General features: G+C 43.3%; 1 long non-coding RNA gene across 1 annotated transcript; it reads right to left on the reverse strand.

Annotated features, from left to right (window-relative positions):
• Positions 1-17288: 17288 nt before the first annotated feature.
• LOC135278699 (uncharacterized) lies at positions 17289-19244 on the reverse strand. The gene is made up of 3 exons (XR_010346144.1): positions 18342-19244; positions 18081-18183; positions 17289-17555 (listed from the first exon to the last, which is right to left on the reverse strand). It is a non-coding gene; the product is annotated as an uncharacterized LOC135278699 (long non-coding RNA).
• Positions 19245-20292: the final 1048 nt, after the last annotated feature.

Consider the following 20292-nt stretch of genomic DNA (forward strand, 5'->3'; position numbering starts at 1 on the left):
CATTGGCCTTGTGTGGGTATTTTTATATTTCCATATTAGTGCAAGCCTGAACCATTTGTGTCTTCTTTCAGACCAAATAATTAAAGGAGGCTTTTTATAATGTCAGATCTACAGTACAACAATGCAGCATAATATGTACTTTCAACTATTGTGCACACCTCTTTGGCAAGGAAGACTTCTGATGCAGGCTTTCATCTTGCTTCATTTTTATGTGGTTCAGCCCTGGTACTTTTAGATTCCTGCCCCTCCCCCAAAAAATAAAATATTTGTTTAATAGATTTTGCATTGCTCTTGCATTTCCATTTTTAGCACATGCAGATGTGCTCTCTCTGATGGAACCTTTCATTTTGCTAAATGGGGAGAAGGATTTTTGCACACACCAACTGAGCTGCAATTAGGATTATTACAAGAAATAGATCCAGGGAAGGTTCCTGTGTAGCTTGGTCTGAGTTCCTCAGCAACAGACAAAGGGGATAAAAAAATTGAAGATATTTCCTTCATAATATTCACTTTTTCTTGTATGTAATCTCTTGTTGTGTCTTGACTTCCCCCAAGTCTCCCTGAGCACCCCAAGTTCTCTTCCCAGGAAAGCAGACAGATATAACTGTAGGGATCTCATGAGCCTTCTGTTGATGCTATCAGAACAGGACTCTTCAATATTGTGCTTGAGATATTCAGCAACTCTCCTCAAAGCAGTCAAACATTACTCTGCCTTTGATTTCAGCTCTGTTCTTGATTTTGGCTAAACAAAAATTGAGGCTATGCCCACCAAAGTACTGGCATTTCAGCTGTCTTTATTCTGCCTTTGCCACAGAGTTAAAACAGAGAAAAGCAATTCATTTTCAAAACCCAAGCATTCATTTTCCTCTAATCTGAAGTCAACAGCAATTTGTGAACATATTCTGTGACATCCTTGCAGGGTTTTCACAAAAAGCTGGGTAACTTGCTGAGTGAGCCAGTCTGCAAAATTGCAGCAATTTTGTGAGGCACCAACATGGCAACAGTCACTGGGTGAATGCAGCTCATCACCTCCAGTTGATGTAATTTTCAGGTACCCAAAATACCCCAGTCTCAGAAATGGAAGTGTAGAGAGTGATCTGCTGAATTCTGTCAGGCAGCTGTGACAGGGACAGTGGGCTTGGACCTCATGTCTGCACTAGCAAGGCCTGGATGTGCCAGGGAGCTGGGGGCAGTTGCCATTAGGGAATTAACTCCTGCCCCTCACACAGGCTATGAAAACAATACTTATAAAAGGGCAGGAGGGAATCCCTTTAACTCCTAGAACTTGAGGGAAAACATTTTTATGTGGGAGGGTTATTTTAAAAGCCTCCAACTTGTTTTTCTAAGGAAGCAGTCACCAGCTTTCCTGAAATGTTTGGACAGCCTAAGGACTGAAAGGTCTGAAGAGCTTCTCTCTGCCTAGCAAACTCAGGAGACTGCATTTCTTCATGCAAGTTTAACAGTGGGTGGTAAACATGGAAAAATGTCTCTTCCCTGACATTGCAACGTGACACATCATGTATAGCTTGTCAGGAAACAATGTCTGGGTTATGTTTGCTGCCAGGTATTGCTGCAGGAGGAACCCTTGACATGGGATGTCTTTTTTTCAGGCAGTTACTGGGTGGGGTTATCCACACCACTGCAGGTATTTGGGGATTAGCTGCACATCATTCAGCAGAGCTGGGAGCATCACTTAGCAGAAACTCAAACAGTGACTGCTATGTGCAGCACATGCTTTCTTTGAGGAAGTCATGTGAACTATTCCAAATGTCCCCTGAACCACTCTGACTTCTCTAGAAATGAAGTAGGTCCTCTCAGAGACAGTTAGGAAACTGAGTTAGCTCAGCATCTTCTTATAAAGCAGGGTAATTTCTGAATTTAAAGTTTAGGATTTCTGTTGACTGAGATAGTTGAGAAGGGAAGGAAACTGATAGCAGAATGGTCTTCACAGCATGTTTTCCTTTTGGAAATCAATGTGATATCCTCCCACACCACCCATATGTGCAGGTCTAGGACTATAACAAAGAGATTTGCACCACTAGAAATAATTTCCCTTTAGCTGATATGTTACTGTATTTACATACACATATATATATATATATATACACACACACATAACTGTTATAGATACACATATAACTAAGGATAGATCAGATCACTGGATTATAGTACTAATAAAAATACTAGAAAGATAAAATACTAATTCTTCTACAGCTGAGAGCATTCTATTCTGCAGACCTGGCCTCCTCAGCAGACAATTAAAGGCCAGATGATAAAAGTTTGGGTATGGCAATGTGGTGGTACTCTCTTTTTTTTTTGAACAGTCTTTCTCTGTAGCAAAGTAAAATAATTCTGCTGTTACGTGCAGCCCAGATAAAACTGACAGCATGTGCCAGTGTGAAATTTTATCAGGTGAAATGCCTTCCCAGGAGGTGCTGGTAGCAGTGTCTTCCCTGCCAACCCAAAAGGCTCTGATATACTTTTGTGGTATTATTGCTAAAATGAATTCTGGGAGCAGAAATTGCTTGCTCCCTCTGAGCACCTCTTCATTCAACATTGGTAATGACCAGGCCTCCTCCCAAGCTCCTCCTCAAGCACCTGAGTGTACTGAGCTCCATAGATCTTCCCCCACAGGCCTGGTTCTCTAGCTCCTGTATCATTTGTGTGATTCCCCATCTAAACCCTCTCCCCTGTTTCCAGATACACAAGTGGACCTCCAAACTAGACATGGTTTTGCTGTTGTGATCTGAGAGTAGTTCCCCACTGAGGCAGGATCACTTCCCCAGCTCTAACTTGATACCTCCCTTCTCACACCCTGAGAGGACACACCTGCCCTTTGAGCTGCAGCTTTGCATTGAGAGCTCATGTTGAAGCTGTTATCTCCACTGACTTTTTCAGTCTCACTCAGGGTCACGTTTTTCCAAGACAGAATCTTCCATCTTACAGCTGTAATCTGCCCTCCAGGTTCCCAGATGTATCACCTTGCATTTGGCTGTATTAAATGCAGCCACACTGAATCACAATCGTTTGACCAGGAGATTCAGCTCACTCTGTAATAGTAGCCAATCTTGGTGATGTCTGCTGAAACCTTATCAGTAAGAATTGTATATCATGACCCAGGTTGTTGGTAAAAATCTTTAAATCAATATTTTTAAAAAAAACCCTCTGCAGTTCAGACCATGAGGGGATACTTCTACATTTTTTTCTGTGTGTCTTGCTGAAGGTATCCTGCTAATTGGTATTTCTATCTTAGAAATTGAACCCATCACAAAGATGCTTTTGAGCTATAGAGGATATATACATGATTCCTCGTAACAGAAGTTTTAACTGAAAATTTCACTTACTCATTAATAACTTCATTAACAAAATGTCTTTGTGAGCCTGCCTCATAATCCTTCTACCCTCTCTTTTAAACCCCAAAACTATCTCCCAGATAGGTTTTCCAACTTTTTACCTGTGTTGAAAATAGACTAATATATAGACTGGTATGAATTATATCTTTGGCACTAATTATCTGTTATTAAAATACCAAACGAACTGTTGCTAAATTTTCTGGGATTGCTCTTGAACTAACCTCTGTGCAGTTTGGTTTCCTAAAAAAAATTATTTAGTCAGACTGGACACCACTCATTCCTCACCAGCAATAATTGAACTTATGAGTCATTTTGAACTACATTTCCTAGTGAGACTAATATTCCAGAGCTGTTATTAGTAGTGAATTTTGAAAGCAAATTCCAACAAAAAAGAGTGGAAGAAGGAGGCTCAACATAATGTCCATTGTTCAGCCAAGCCTGCTGCCTCACAGGGATTCACCTTGGCAAAAACCTTGGCAAAGCTGACTCCCTAAGTGTCAGGCAATAGCTCAGTGTTCTGCTTGTCTCTTTGTCTCTCTCCACTGTTTTCTACTGTTAGAGTAAGTTTAACATAGCATTTCTCAACCAGCTCTGTACACATTGACCAGAGTCAATGTGTTACACACACTCTGGAATGTGCCAGACTTGTGTTGCAAAAATGTCTATTTTTGGTAGGTGCTGTGTCCTATCCTTATTTCTGGTCCAATGCCAGCATCCTAGGAAGAAAGTGGCATCTTCCTCCTGTTTCCCAAATGCAGAACAGATATAGCTGCAGACAGTTCCTGCTTTTTTCCTACATATTTATTTAGCACTTCTCTGTTTCAGTCTAGTAATGATCATATGTGTGACCTATGGTTTGTGTGTTCTTAATAAGCTTTTCTTAAAATGCTTATATTCAGCTCTTTTAGCCATAGATATTTTGGGAATTCTGTTGGCTTCACAGAGCAGCAGACTACATATTTAAGATTAGAGCTTTGATTTCACCTTATCTTGTTTCCATCTGCTGTACACACACTTCATATCATGATGATGCATCTACTTGCAGTATGTACAGCTGCAATACTGACATTAATGAGGGCTCCAAGATAGCATCTTTATTATAATAAGCAGTTAATATGGCCCTAAAATGCTGCTGCTTGTGGTTCTGTCTCAATATGAAGCAGCTGGCAGCTATGTCAATTGTCATTCTGAATATATTAATATACAAAAAATGAGCATTTATTAATATGAAGCAATGCACAGAGACTAAAGGAGGCAAACGGGCCCAGAGCTGCAGCTGACCTGGGCAGCAGCTTGCACAGAGCAGAAGCTCACATGCACCTGGATGAAACAAGGGCAAGAGTTTTGCATTGTGATTTGGACAGAAACTGAAGATATGAATTCTGCCTCAAGTGTACAATTGTCTCCACCACAGCACCCAACTCACCAAATTCTGCTTTGTGATGATCTTTCTGAATAGAATTCTACTGCATAGGAAGAATATCACAGGAAAGCATTATCCCTGTTTTGCAAGAAGACATTAAAGAAAAGTAATAGTAGCCAGGCCCTTACTCTGATTGTGAATGTCTGAAATGTGCTCCTCTGAGTGCAGCATCATGCTGCAGACACATCTCTGCAGCCTGAAGGCCACATATTCTGTATTTAATAATGTGTTAAAAAGCTGGCTTCTGATCTTAGGTTGGTATCAGGTAGAAAGCACAGAAAGTTCAGGTGTAAGTGTGATATTTGTCATGTGTTGTCTTCTCTTTCACCTCGTACTGGTGAGGGACTATCAATGGGGCAACTCATCCAGCAGCCTGTGAATGACAGCAGTGTGTGTTCCACAGAAATGCTGATTTTTGAGACAGGCCATCTTCCCATCCCAGCCTAACAACCACCGTCCACCTGGTGACAGTTTGGAAGAAAAATGAAGGTGAAAAATCAGAGCAAGAGGAACAGAGAGGGGAAAAGCTGAAGATGATTCGGGAGGGGAAAGCAAAGCAACCCCTCCATAGATTGCATTTGCCCTCGCTCGCCTTGTGAATGGGGACTAAGTCGAGGTTACACAGAGATGTTAAAAAGATGAGACACAACACAAGAGGAAGCGGTGACAGGATGAAAGGTTCTCGGAGATCAAATGAGAGAAATGAGGACTCGAAGGGTCAGTCCTCCCTCTTATGCTTGCAAGTTCGGGCATTGGCTGTGCAAGGAACCAGGTGTGACAAAGCAGAAGGACAGACAGAGGGCTGCAGGGCCTGATCCTTCCCTCTGCTGCTCCGGGTTTCCCTGCGTGACACCCCCAGTGACTGCGGGGCACAAAGCTGGGAGCAAAGGAGCAGCGGCTCCTCTGAACCAACTGTGCAGCAGCACTTAACCCCCACTGGGTGGGTCACAAACCTGAGATTACATCCTTGTTCCCCAAGGTCTGGGAGCACTTTGGGAAGATTTTAAGAGCTCAGTGTTTAACCATTTATTTAGCAGCAAAGAAAAGAAAGAACAGGCTCTGTCTTGGCAAACATTCCTCTATAAAATGGGAATACTCATGAGTGACCAGCTCTCTGGATGTCCCATGGAATTCCAAATGTTTTTCACTCTCTGGTGAAAGCTGGAAAAGCAGCAAAGCAGTAATAGCCAAAAACATCCCAGGAAATATTTGGAAGCTGTGTAAAACTCCCACAGTAATCAGGGATGTAACCAATCCTGCAATAAGACCTTATGCAAAGCTGCACAGTGATTATGTATAACACTGCAAGGTGAAATCCATATCCTCCAGTAAATTCTTCTTTCTGCAGACTTTGGTCTAAAGTGATTAAGGAGAACAACTAATGCCGCTCAAAAGTGTATCTACAACTTGAAATGGGAAGATTTTGAGGTTGAAAGCCAGACTGAATTTAATTTGACTATTCTGTTCAGCTCTATACCCCATGTACATAGTAGCCATAGGGCTGGCTCATTAGCAGTATTCCCACCATTACAGTAGTAAGGGAAGATAATGTGTAAATGTAAGTAATATCCCTGAGTAACTTCAGTCTTAAGGTTTTTTTCCTGGTCCAAAAATATCTATACTTTTTCCTCCCATTAAATATGGAAACATAAATTCATTATTTGCTTACTCTGTGCAGTGCAACATGGTACAGAAACTTTAGAGGTGGCGCTAATGAAAACCAGAAGCACCAGTCAGCACAGAGGTGCAGCTGGAGTGGTGAGCCTGGGCTCACTCACAACACCTAACGCTGCACTGGCATGGTCAGATTGTTACTGGGCTCTGAGCTGGTGCCTCTGCAGGCTGAGAGGAAATGGCTGGGAGGGTGCTCTGAGCACACTGGAGGATGTCCCAGAAAGCTCAGGTTTGCATTGTGTGGGCAGAGCCTTTGTAGCAGCTCCTGTAGGGTCTTCCTCCTGCTGGACTTTGCAGTTAAAATTCTCAGCATCATGAAAAGTCCTTGAATTCAGTGGGAAGGCAAAAAGAGGAATCTTACAAGGAAAAGATGATTTGTCAACAAATATATGGGGAAGGGTTTTCTAAACGTGCCAATGGAAATTAATTACTTTCATAAAATACATAAGTGTATTAAGCCAGGCTGCTCACCATGACTTCACACCTTGCAAAGGTGATCTGCTACAGAAGTGGGGCTTTACTCATCAAAAGTCTTTTAATTTGAAATTAAATGCTCTTAAGAATAGATTTTGAGTTTAAGTATTGATCCCTATAGCAGAAAGTGTGTGTAAACACAATCTGTAATATGGAATGACATCCTATAAAAGAAGAAATTGTATCAATTTGTTTTCACACGGTTTTCAGTTGAAACCACACCCTTGTGGTCCAAAAACTCTGAGAACACCTCCAAACAACACTTAATGTGTGTTTGTGCATTAATGAATTTCTGTTCTCAGTGAAAGAGGACTGCACGTCTCAGCACTCTGAAAAAGAACAGAGCATTCAATCCCTCTCCATAGCAAATTCAGCCTTCAACAAGTTAGTTCTTCCAGGGATGGCAGTGATGCAAAACTGCTTTGCAAATGTTTTTCTGGGTTTTGTTGCTAGGTGATGACTTGGAAAACTTTGCTATTCCTGCTGAGAGGTTTAAAAAAAACAGGCCTCACATTAAAGAGTACAAAAAATAGGCCATCTTGCTCCGTAACTCCCATTTCCTAACTCCTGGAGTTTGCACCTTGTGTGCCTTCTACGCTCTCACATGCCCCTCTCTCCCACTGCCTTGGATCTGCTTGCCAGAAATTGGAGGCCCAAAAATCCACTTCTGTTACAGTGTAAGAAAAGGAAAGATCATAAATATTTCTATGCCTGACCAAAATAAGCAATTCTGCAAGTGTGCACTGATTTATACTGGCTTTTCTAGTTAAATTTTAACAGCTTTTAATTTTATTAATCCTGGATGAACAGGTTAATTAGCGATAACATTGTTGCCATCTCTTTCACATAGAAAGAAACAAGAAAGGCTTGGAGATGACTCCAAGCTGTTTGCTGAATCCTTCACCTGGTCTGGATGTAAAATCCCTTGACAAGGTGGCACATGGGTAATTGATAAGGAAAAGATGCAGAGATGACACTCAAGTGGGAGGTCAAAGAGTTATTAATTGGGATATTTCCAAACTAGGCCTGTTGGTGGGGGGAATAAGGTATATTTATTCAGTTCATCATTGGTATTTGTGTCTCTTGGTGCATTTTTAATACAATTTATCTAAGATTCCAGTGATGTGGCCTTGAACTAATATATGGCTAAACATGCTCTGAAACAATTAGACACTGCTGCTCCCCTTGAAAGTTATTTCTAAAAGCTAGAGTCTGGTGCTATAAACTGAATATAGGAACAAGTGGTTTTTTATATGTTAGGTCAGGACAAGATATCAATAATTGTTTAAAATAATCAAAGCCAGAGGAGCAAACGGCTATTTTCAGCAGCCAGAAAATAATGATCATTGACCTTTATATCCTCAATTTGCAATCTGGCTCATTTGTAGCTTAATCCTCTTTCATGATGTTGGCCAGGTAAGAAGACCCCAAATCTCATCTGTAGCAAAGTTCTTGGCATTTGACAACATTTGGTCTCTTAAAGCGATAGCGTTTCTTGAGTGTAGCTGGCACTGTACAACTCTATTGAAAGACATACAGCCAAGAATTTCAGGCCCTAATCCTGTAAATCCTTACATTTTCTTTTAAAATCTATTCATGTGAAAAGCTCCCTTGGCTTCAGGGCACCACTGGTATTCATGACTTTCAGCACATGAGAATTTCTGTATGATCAGGACCTGACACCAGGAGCACCAACAAGCCCTGGGGTCTGCCTCGAGTTTCCACCACCCATTTCTGGGAGGCTTTTGGCAGGTGTGGTTTGGCTCTGCCCTGGGATTGGTTTCTCTCCCTGTGCAGCCTCCACAGCAGCCCCAAGCACTCACAGTTGCTTTAACACTTCATCAGTTCTGGTGTGATGACAGGAGTTGTGTTCTGTCCCATCACCAAGCAGTAACTTGGGTGAGGGGTGGGAAAGAGGCACTTGCTTATGAGTCTTGGGATAAGCAGCACAGGAGCAAGTGGCACCGATGTTGTCCAAAGAGGTTGCTGCATTTCTGGCTGGTTTTTTGTTTTTTTTTTTTCCTTTAACGAACTTAAGTAATTGAGAATGTAGTTGTGACAGGTGGATTAGCTTCTTTCCAGCCTTCACTGTACAGAGTGGATGTCAACTCTACTCTCCAAGATTGAGATGCATTTATTATCTAATTATGGAGCATAATTACAGTTATGAGCATGGTGCAATTGTCCAAATACTTGGAAATTTGGACCCTCGCAGCAAAGAAAAAAACTCTGGATAGCTGAGCTAGAAGATGAGCTAATGATTGGTTTGGTTCTCATTTTGACTGTAAGTCTGTATTAGATGCCAGGAATAGTCTGTGGAAACTCCCTTTAAAGATGTGTCTTGGATCAAACAAATGATTTCCAAGCAATTAGTTGAAGTGAGGAAACTGTCCAGGACAGACAGTTAATAAGGGCTGCATGCTACAGGAGTTATCCAGGGGGAAAAAACAAAACAACAAAAAATTAAATTAAAAAAAAATTAAAACAAACAAACAAAAAAAAGCCCTGAAACCAGTGAAACCAGTTTAAAGATTGTGCACTTTTCTGGGGATTTTAGCTATGTGAGCCCAGGTTGATCTGCCCATTTCCTAAATTTGCATTACCAACAAGCAGCCAGTAGCAGAGAGGAGATTCCCAGGTTCTCCCCTTAGTGACAGGGGAGAACCTGGGAATCAAGGAAACACCAGTGCAGGTGGAGGATGTGGTGATTTCCCAGGGCTCCCATCAAAAGGATCATCTGCAGATCTGTACCCATAGATGGGATGTGGCAAAATCACCTTGGCACGGCTCAGCTTGGCCCAGCAGTGATTCACCCAGGCACTGCACCAGCCAGATCTGGGCCAGAAGCTTCATTAGAGTGGCAGAAAGTAGCAAGCCATGGTGGGGAGTGGGAGGAAGGAAATCAAGCCGTGAGAATGTGGACAAGCAGCTGCTGGCTCTGCTCTGGGCAGTCTGGAGCAGGACCCAAAATAAAAAGAGAGAAAGCCTATAGCAGAATGCCTCTCAGTGCTACTGGAGAAGGTGACAGTACCAATATTATAGAATGTCTTGAGAGGGTGATGTCTGACTGCAGAAAAACCTCCATTTCCATTAAAGAATTAGGTCGAGGAGGTGCTGCTGCAGCCACTGTCAGTCACAGGGAGCGTTGTTGCTGGTACTCATATTTGCAGTCAGTATGCACTCTGGACCTGTTTTCTTTTAATAAATAGTTTCCTCATTCAAAAAATTGAGATTTCCATCACACTGAAGGCAATCACAGGTGGAAACAAATTTTTCAAGTCATTTTTTCAAATAGTTTCAGCAGATGAAAGAATTGGAGTGAAATAGCTGATGCCTTTGGTGTGAGCTCTGTCACTGAGCTGGTAATTGAAGGAAGAGACCATTGACAATGTATTTCAAGGCTTATCATTCATACTTTGTTTTTTCCTACAACTACTCAGCCAGAATTTTATTTTTATTTCAGTTCAGAGCAGAAGCAGCCAAACGGATAATATCCCTCTATATAAAGTATAAGTAGGTTTTTTTTTCTTTTTTTCCCCCACTTGTCAAGAAAGAAGGAATACACTGGTTTTGTTCCATCCTTTTCTAGGCAGGTTTGGTTCAGCAGTCAGGAGAAAATGTGTCTCCACCTCTTCAGATGTGTACACACAGGTGGAGCTCACTTGGGGCTGGAGCAAGTGAGGGGGCCTGTGGGGCTGGCCTGAGCACAGATATGCCAGTGCTGCGGCCTTGGAAGGCTAACTGGAAACCTGCCCTAACCAACTGAGCAAAGAGAGTTGCTCAGGGGTATAAATGTGCACAAAGGAGATGAGGGGGTTCAGATTGCCCTGGGGTGTTAGACATGCAAGGATGCTTGGGTTTGCTGCTGAAGGATTTGGTCTGCTATTACTGAAAGGGTCTCCAGAGCTACTTAGGGATTCCCAAAGGGAATCTTTAGACCCTGGTATCTTTCTAACTTCACTGGAAATGGTTTAGTCACTAAGGAAGAATTTAGGTGTAAAGGTGGTCTGTGTTTAGGTGGTGCTTAGGATGCTGGGGCCAGCTATCAACAGGTAGAAAAAGACAGTGTTGAAAGCAAAAACAAATTATTTGTTGCTATGAACATACTTAAAGGGGTTCCTACCATAAGACCAAGAGGAAATGGGAAAGAGGGAAAAGATCTGGAAAGGTTTACATGCCAATAGAGTTGATTTGCTTTTTCATGTGACTGGGAAGGCTGTGCTGGGGGATCCATGCAGTGAGTAAAGCCAGGATGGAAGCGTTACAGGGGTTGATCTTCCTACAGATCCAAGTTCATTTTCTCACAATGCCATGAGCCCAAGCAGTTCCCACCCATCTGCTGGTCCTGGCTGCTCCCCCTGTCCCTTCCCAACTGGCAGAACTGTTGTCTGTGGGTCTGTGTTGTGAACTGGCACAAATGGATAATCTTTTTCCATCTGCATCAGCTCTGCAATCCACTTCAGTGTTGTGGCAACACTTCCAAGGGGGAGTGGAGGCCATGACAAGCAGCAGGGCGTGGGAATATCTTGGTTTGATATTGCCATCAGGAGCCTTCCCATAAATGTCTCTGAAATCCAGAGAAAGCAAGCACCACTTTTCTTACAGGGTCACCATGAGAAACTGTGTAAACTTTTTTCAGAAATCATGTTAAAACAATTGTGCCTTCCAACTCAAACACCGCATAACCAAAAATGTGATATCTGCAGAAGCTACAGGAAAGGGTGCCTTGTGTGTCTTTTGGTAGTGTCTGGGATGTCATAAGCAGCCCTGAAGCAAAAGTTTTCAGATAGGCTTCAAAAAATAAGTAATTTGTCTGTTTTTCTCCTGTGTTCTGACTCATTAGGGATCACATTTTCTACCTAAACAAGAATCCTTTTTAAAATGTAATGACTACAGAAGTTAGGGCTTTAAGCAAAATAGAAAGGTATTGAGACTGACACTAGGAGTGTGGGAGTTGATAGCTCCAACACTTTTACTTGTAACTACTGTCAGGATTTTGAAATTCAGTTGAGTGGAGAGGTGTCATGAGGCAGCCAGTTTAGAAACATTTGAAATTGGGTAGTTCTGCCTCAGCCCTAATTGCAAAAGGAAAGAAAAGCATGTTTAAAACAACAATCTCCTCTTTTCTCTGGGTCCTAGTGAGCAAAAATGAGGCTTTAAAGAAGACTTTGTTGCAGAACTTCCACTGCACAAAAAGATTATAGCCCCCCTTTTTTTTCTTTTTTTTTTTTTTTTTTTCTTTACAATATGAGAGAAAGGCAAGTTCACTGTAAGTTGAAAAGCAAATAACCTGGCTAGGAATTTCTATGTACAAAGCAGATGGACACACAGAGCCCTTTTTTGAATACTTGGGTATGTCTCCTTAGCCACCACAGCTTGTTTTGCACTCCATATTGCTCCACACAGGCCATTGTTGCCATGCACCTGTCAGTAATTTTGGAGGTTCATCTACCTCCAGCAAACTATATTTAAAATCCTCAGTGCTGATTAGAGGGAAGGAAAAAGTTCAGGGGAAGGGATTTCCTAGTTCACAAATAAGAATGTGCAGTGGAGCACTCACTAAGTAAACAGAAAACATGGGCAGCTGAGAGAAATCAATTTAGCTGAACAAACAATGTTCCATGTAATGAACTACTAATTATCCTTTTATGCCATGTCAGTCTGAGTGATTACAGAGCTGTGCAGTTTAATTTGACGTTTGAGCATTGCCTTGCTCCATTAGCCTCATATAAAGCTACGACACGTTGAGAGGAATTAAAAAAAAAATGGTGGTGGGTTGGGGGGGAAGTGGGCTGCATTTATCCAGAACTAAGTGAGCACCTGTAGCAGTTATGGGGAAATGAGCTTCTCCATTTCTTTTTATTTTGGTTTTTTAAATCTTAGTTGTGGTGAGAGGGGCAGCACTTGGGAGGTGAGAAGGAGGATGGCTGCTGCTCACAGAAAACTCCTTCAGTGTGTTGATAATGTCCCAGTTCTTTAGACCTCGTTTTAAACTATCATTGAGGGCTTGAATAAATAAATTGCATAGATCAGACATGCATACAGATCAAGGGAAAAGTGGATGGTAAACAATACAGTGTGGGAGCAAATATATTTTCCTAGATACTTTCTTTTTACTGAAGATTTGCACACAGTAGGTAAATCAAATCCCTAGGTGCTTGGGAAATCTCATGGTTAATCTAGGACTGAAGGACATGTATTATAAATACTGCTTTATTATCACACTGTTTGTCCAACTACCTGTACTGATAACAGGATTAGAGGGAATTAACATATGGAGAAAGCTAAAGACAGTGTGTTGGGATATATATTAGGGCTATTAACTCTAGGAGTACCAGTGAAGTACCTGTAGTCTGATATAGGACATTTTGGACTAGATTTTTCTTTCAGGAAAGGTAAGGCAAGCCAAACATCACCAAAGTTCTAAAAGAAATTTCCATGGGAATGGTGCAGATGCAGGGAGGCCTGTGTCTAGGTAATACATCAACACATGATACAGTGTCATGAGGGATAAAAATGACCCCAGAGTCCAGTGGAAATATTTATGGGGTTTCATTAATTTAAGCATAAATTGAAAAGCAAATGTTCAAAAAACATTTGGTGTAACTGCCTGACATATCTGCTATGCACAACATTTAAACATGCGCCATGAGACTTGCCAGCCTCATTCTTCCCTCACTGGGGCATCGATGAGAAATCCCAGGTTGGGATAATATTTTTTTAAAAGCCTTTCCAAAATTCTAAATATTTTAACATTTTATTTTAAATCTTAAGGAGAATTGTATAGAAATGGAAATTAATTTATTTCTTATTTTAAAGAAGAAATGTGAAAGTAAAAAGCCTTCCCAAAAACTGGAAACTCAAAGAGCCAGTTGACTATTTTGGCTGAGATGCAGCTCCTAGGAGGCCAGATCCTTGGCAGGGGCAGGATTTCAATGCAGAATCCCTCTCTTGTGCACCAAGTTCGGGGCCTGGCACAGAGGACATGGTGGCCCCTCTCCCACACTTGCTGTGGCACTCAGCCTGCTCTCTCTGGCTGGCCCCCAGGCTGTCCTCGGGGTCTCACAAGTGCCTCCCACCCTGCCTTTTTTTTTTTTTTCTTTATCTCTGTTTTGAACTCTCCCTCTGGCAGCCCTAAAGCCGGGGTGCCCCTGTGCTGGAGCCGCGGTGCCGCTCAGCTCGGGGAGGCCTGGTGGTGCTTGGGCGCCCGACTGCTGCACAGGCCGCGGCCCTCAGCCCCTCCTTGGGCTGTTCCATGGCACTCAGTCCCCTGCCAGGTGACACCAGTTTCTCGATTGTTCTCTTTTCGTGTTTTGGTGCTCATCCCACTGCTCTGGCCTGAAGCTGGGTTGAATTTCTGCTCTGCTGCAAGGCATGAGCGAGCTGCAGGCTCTTACCCCGGGGCTGAACTGGCCCCTCTGTCCATCCCCGATGTCCTTGCACACATTGGGGCCTTTCTGCGCTGTGCACTTGTAGCTCCCTTGACACTAATGGGTGTGACATGTGTCTATCCAGGGAGAATGGCCCCCATTGACTGCGGCAGCTCCCCGGCCTCGAGCGGAGCTCGTCACTTGATTAAGCCCAACTAATGAGGCACGACCGGGGCCAATGGGAATGTGTGGGACTGAGGCACTGCAAAATCGGGTGGAAACCTGCAGCTTTACTGGGGGCTGGGTTTTGTCATGCCAGGCAAAGTCACGGGATGCCATGGGATGGAGTGTGCAGGAACAGGTGCTGTCACACAGAAATGAGCAGTGCAGAGAGGTTTGTGCTGCTGGTGACAGCACCCGAACCGCCCTCTTCAAGCAGTAATTACATGGGAGGGTGCCTTGTGTGCTTAGCAGGGTTTAACACTAGGTTTGGTCTCGGCTCTTGTTCAGTGGCTTTCTACATTCAGCATCTGAATTTGGCCCTGTGGCTCTTTCTCTTGAGCATGTACACAGGAGAATTTTTGGCTCTTCAGCAGACAGCCCAGTGTCCAAGGCAGGCAGCATCCTTTTCACCAGCACTAAACAGCATCACTTTGGGAAATGGGAAAAAAGGGGAAAGCAGAGACACTGTAGGAAGTGTTTCTTGCACATTGTGGCTCTGCAAGAGTCACCAGAGGCATAGCTTGTCTATGGGAGCTCTCCTTCATGTGCACTGCTGGCCACTACTCCAAGTGCAGAGCACCAGCTGTACTCACAAGAGGCTGGAGGAACATGGAGGACTAAACTGGGCCAGATGTAAGAATGCAAACTCAAGGCATGTGCTTGGGAGTTCAGGGCGAGCACAACTGTGCTTGCAGAAAAACAGGTTGGGAGAAAAATCAGGAGACTGACACCTGAAGAACCGAGAGCATGGACATGGCCTCCATGAACAGAGACAGACCCCCATAAGGACACAAAACGCTGCCTGCTGAACTGAGACCAGGAACTCTGGCCTTGCTGCAAAACACAGCATCATCCCAAACCACTGTGGTAATGTGAGGGCACAACCGGTAGTCCAGGGCCAGACTATAAAAGCAGATAGGTCAGTTATGGATTTTGAGAGAAAAAGGCATTAAAAAACCTCTCTGTTCTATTTAAAGACTTGCTGTTTTGGAGAGCCTGGGTGAGAAGTTGCCTGTACTTTCCCCTGTACTTTACCTGCTGGTACATTCCAGGTCAGAGGAGGTTTGTATTTTTGTCATATTGCAATACTTGCCTTTATGTAAGTGCTGCTAAGAATAAAATTAGCAGTGGGAGAAAAACATCAGTTTGATGTCTAAATTTGGAAAACTTGATGAATAACTCTATTAACTTCGTTGTAGGGAGAGAAAAGAATAGCAATCTTTTGTTTAAAGAAAAGATAAAATAAATATGAAATAAGAGCTAATTGCCCTCCCTGGTTTTCTGAGGTGGGTTTTTAAACACTCTCTTGTCCCCTTCAGGGGATAAATTGAATTGGCTCTGACCTGTGGGACTCTGGCTTGAGAAGATATGGTCAGTTGGATCTGAGAGGCATGATTGTCAAATGTTCAGTATTTGTGAAGGGAGAGAGCAAAGGTGGAAGTAGGGTTTGTCCTTCCACAGGACAGGTTCCTGCCAGGTGTCAGGCAGCACAGCCCCTGTCCCAGGACACCAATTAATCAACAAGAAGCAGCACGGGGCAGGGAGAATACCAGCCTAAAGCTGCCCCAAGCACCACCAGTTTCTTGTTTCTTCCTATGCCTGCATCCAGGCTGTGTGGGACTGTGTTCTCCAATCAAGCCCCACAGTGATCACAGCCCACCTAAGAGTCTTTTGGCTTTGTCCAGAGCTCTGGGGGATGCTCCCCATCTGCACCTTGCAGGCACCTCTTTCTGCCTGCCCCAGGGTTTAGCACAAGGCAGTAAAGTCCCTATTGCAGACCACAGCATTTTATGGGAAGAACTGTCTCCTTTTGCCCAGTATCTCTGGCAGCTGTACCCATCACTTTTCTTGGCATATCCAGAAATGGTCACTTTTACCTTTATTGGTAAATTAGAGATTGCTGATCAAGCAACTGAGATTGAAAACAAGAGCTTAGAAATGAAAATATTTGTTATTCAGATACTAGGCTAGTACAGTCCTTGTCAGTCTTAAGAGGTGGATAATTTTCTGGTCATCTTGTTTGTTCACTCCTCTAAATTTTTCTGGACTAAGAAGATGGCATGTAAATGTGAATGTCCTGTTTAGTTCTTCTTCCCAAGGGGAAGCCTTGGGTGCTTAATGAGCATTTCCTTCTCTTCTTTTTATTTAATTGGCTGGACATGGAGGAGAGGCAGTGCATAAACTCGGCAAATATTGTTTATGTTCTTCCTGTAGCTGCTCTTTGGACACCTACAGGTCATGAATTCCTTTGTTTCCAGTCAACCTGCCAGGAGCAGCTGTCCTGCCCAGTATGAGCTGTTCCCTCCATGTGGGCTGCTGACCCATTCCCACTGAGCTGTGCTACCAGACGTGTCTGGGAGGGATCAGGACTCCTGGGACATTGCTAGCTTTCTGCTGAGATGAGAAGAGATGTAGGTGATATGGCAATAATACAGATAACCAGAACTCTGTTTTCCCAATCTAGCCTCCATATACTGATAGGGTTATCCAAAAGAGTGATATTATTAATTTTGTGGGGACATCAGGCCATGCTAGCAGGTGGATGCTGCTGTTGAAAAGGGAGTAAGAGCTATGCTGTGACTGCAGATCTATCACATCAAAGCCCAGAGCTGTTACTGCACCCTCCAAGAAACAGCCTCTGGTGATGGAAAGAAAATCAGCATCCTATGACACTGCTGTTCGTGTAGGTTGTGAATTTAAAAGAAGGCAGGCTGAGGAAGGGAGTTTGGAAATCCCTGCTGATCAGGAGTTAGACTATTTTTCTCCTTTAAGAACATTTGCTCAGCTTTTTAATTTCCAGTGTTTCCAGTTGCCATATCAACCTGAGAAATTTGCCTGGCAATTGATGGCATATTTTTCAATGGATGATTAAAAAACTTAGTTGCATCAGGTTCAGCATTTGTCTGCTAGGATTTCACTTCATGCTATTTTGCTTCGTTTCCAGTATTTTCTTTCCAAGCCATGTTAGCAAACGACCAAGGATCCACATCCTTCCTCTGCCCAGGCACATCTCAGGTTCAGGAGTCCACGTGCAGAAGTCTGGAGCCAGGTCAAAATACAGCCAACATCAGTAGCTGGGAGAAAGCCTGTGGGACACATCCTAGAGGCTGGGAAAAGCCAAAGCATCAACAGAAACACTCTGGCTGAAGGCAAGTGGCAGTTTCAGCTTTTTTGTTGCTCTGGAGAGCAGTTGCAGGAGGGAGAGTGGAGGGAAAGGAGGTTGCCTCTGGCTTTGCTGTTGAGCAGTGTATTGGTGTTCTGAGAACCTGCGTCTGCTTCCAGCAGCACTGAGGTGGGGAAGGAGCCTGCACCCACTCCCAGTGGTACCCAAAAATCCCTGTGTCCCCCATCTGTTCACCCATGTCCTCTCCCCAGCCCATCCCTGGCCATGCATGGGTCACTGGTGCTAATGGGGACTAATCTGCCCCAGCGCAGATGAATCTGCAGGGACTTTTCTGTGGTGAATATATTGTTTGGTTTGTTGTGGACTTGTGGTGGGCTTTTTTTTTCTTTAAAAGGAATAAGAATGGATAACAAGAAAGTCAAAAAGCCCTGAATCTTTACCTTTTTAAAGTGGAGACACCACCACAGCAGGACATAATGGCTCGCTGTGGTGGTGGTGGTTTGCCTGAGAGCCTGGAGATTTACGTAATGAGAAACACAATTCCTGCAAAGAACATTGTTAAATCTTTTCAAAATTTCAGCTATAAGCCATTTTATTGCTAATAATATGGCTAGATTCTTCTTTTGAAGAATCTGGGAATGTTTGACAAGTGGGGAAAATGGAGAGGACTTGAGGCACCATAATCTGTATTTTCCATTTACCTTGCTTGAAGCTTGAACAACACATGTGCCACAAATGATTTGTTTATTCCTAAGCGCTCCCAAGGAGCCCAGTCTCCATTCTCAGGCATATAATGGCTATTCAAATGAAAGCTTTAATAGGTTGTTGCAGATCTGATACCAATGCAGTGAGAGAAAGAGATATGCAAATATTCAAAATTAAACAAACTAGCTCCTGCCCTTTGCCTTTGGAGGTGCAGTCTCAGGTCTGGACAGTGTCACCAGTGCAATGAGCCTGCTAGACTCGAATCTCTGGAGAATGAGTTCGTTTTTCTCCTTTCCCACCTCCCCCTTTGCCTTACAAAGCTTTTACTTGAAAGTGAAAGTGATTTTGCTTTAAATATTTTCTGTCTGTAGTACTCATGGGGAAGGAGAGACCCAATGAGGGCTGAAATACACAACATGTTCAGATTTGAGCCTGAGGAACATTTTTGGGGAAAGCTCCTCTGTGCTGGTTTGTTCCACGTCTTAAAACAAGGCCCTTAACTTCAGTGCCTTCTCCTGAGCATTCTTCATGCTGTAGAAACAATTTTGGAAGAGTGATACAAACAAAAGTCCAATTAGGGGTTGCAGTTTAAATAAAATCTGTTTCTGCCCACACCACAAGACAAATCAGAGGCTTCACTGGTTCTTAGCACCAGTTCTTCTGTTTCTTTTTTGCTCCATGTCTTGTGTGTATGAGTCAGGCCCCAAAGCCACTTCAAAAATTCAAAAATAACATGTCAGCCACCTAACCATTGAAACTGTGCCAGCAGCTACTGTGTGCACAGAACAGCAGTGAAAAATAATAATTTCACATTAAGAACACCATAAAAGTTTTTCATTGCCTTCCAGGTTCTTGTAAAACTACTGTTATCTTGTCCAACCCTCAAGGCTTTTTGCACAATTATCAGTTAGTTCTGTGGTTGGTTTTCAAAAAGGCAGTGCTGGAAACAGAGCAGCAAATCACAGAAATGGAGATGGAAGCACAGCTGTGCCTCTTCCACAGGATGTCCATGCACACCTCGATTCTGCTCCTGGTTCAGGGACACAATCCCTGGAGCATCCCTGTACCTCGTTCCCTCCCATCTTCTGTGTTCTGATCACAAGAGCTTTGAAGCAAAACTTGCCTCTTGTTCCATCATTATTGCTGGCGTAACAAACTTTGTCAGCAATAAAATATCTCTGGAGATCTGCAAACATCTAGAAAACCCCTGAGCTACAGGGGTTCAGCTGAAGCTGCATCTTCAGACATGAAGAGAGTGCCCCGTGCTCAGCAGAAGGCATGAAGGGGATCTTGCTTTGGCTGGGGTGTTTGGACAGTGTTCTGGCTGAAACAGGTACCAGAGTGTCTTGGAAGCAGTGTAGGAAGTGGGTTTGCAGAGATTTGAAGCTCTGCCTCACTGATATTAACCTGGACACCTCAGGGTTTCAGGGGGGAGGATCAGATGAGGGCAGATGAGGAAAAGGACTTCAGAAAATAAATGCTCAACTTTAATTTAGCTAGTCTTTTCCCTCAGAACCCAGAATGGGGTCAATTTGGCCCAACAGCCAAAATGATAGGGGAAAGAAGATCTTCCTTTGCAAGTGTGAACAATACCATACAGAAATGTTCCCAAATCTGTGTTTTGTGAGACTGATTGGAGCTGTAGCCAAAACCTATATTTGAATGTGGCTAGACAGTGGAATTAAAGGTGATCTCTGGCCATGTTTAAACATGAACTGGGCCATAAGCTACTTACAGGCTGTGGTTACAAAAGAATAGAAAGGGCTGACTCACAGTGGGAGAGCACGAGGCTGGTGGGTTCCCATGCAATCCTCCCTGTGCTCTGCAGTGCCCACGCTGTTCCTGGGGATCCTGAACACCCCCTGCTCCCCAGACACCTCCCTTGACACTGGCAGGCCGTTGGTATTTCTGAAAGCCTGACTTAAAGGCTGTAGATGAGAAGTGTTT

The sequence above is a fragment of the Passer domesticus genome, chromosome 11 (genome assembly GCF_036417665.1).
Source record: "Passer domesticus isolate bPasDom1 chromosome 11, bPasDom1.hap1, whole genome shotgun sequence".
In the NCBI taxonomy this organism is placed as follows: Eukaryota; Metazoa; Chordata; class Aves; order Passeriformes; family Passeridae; genus Passer; species Passer domesticus.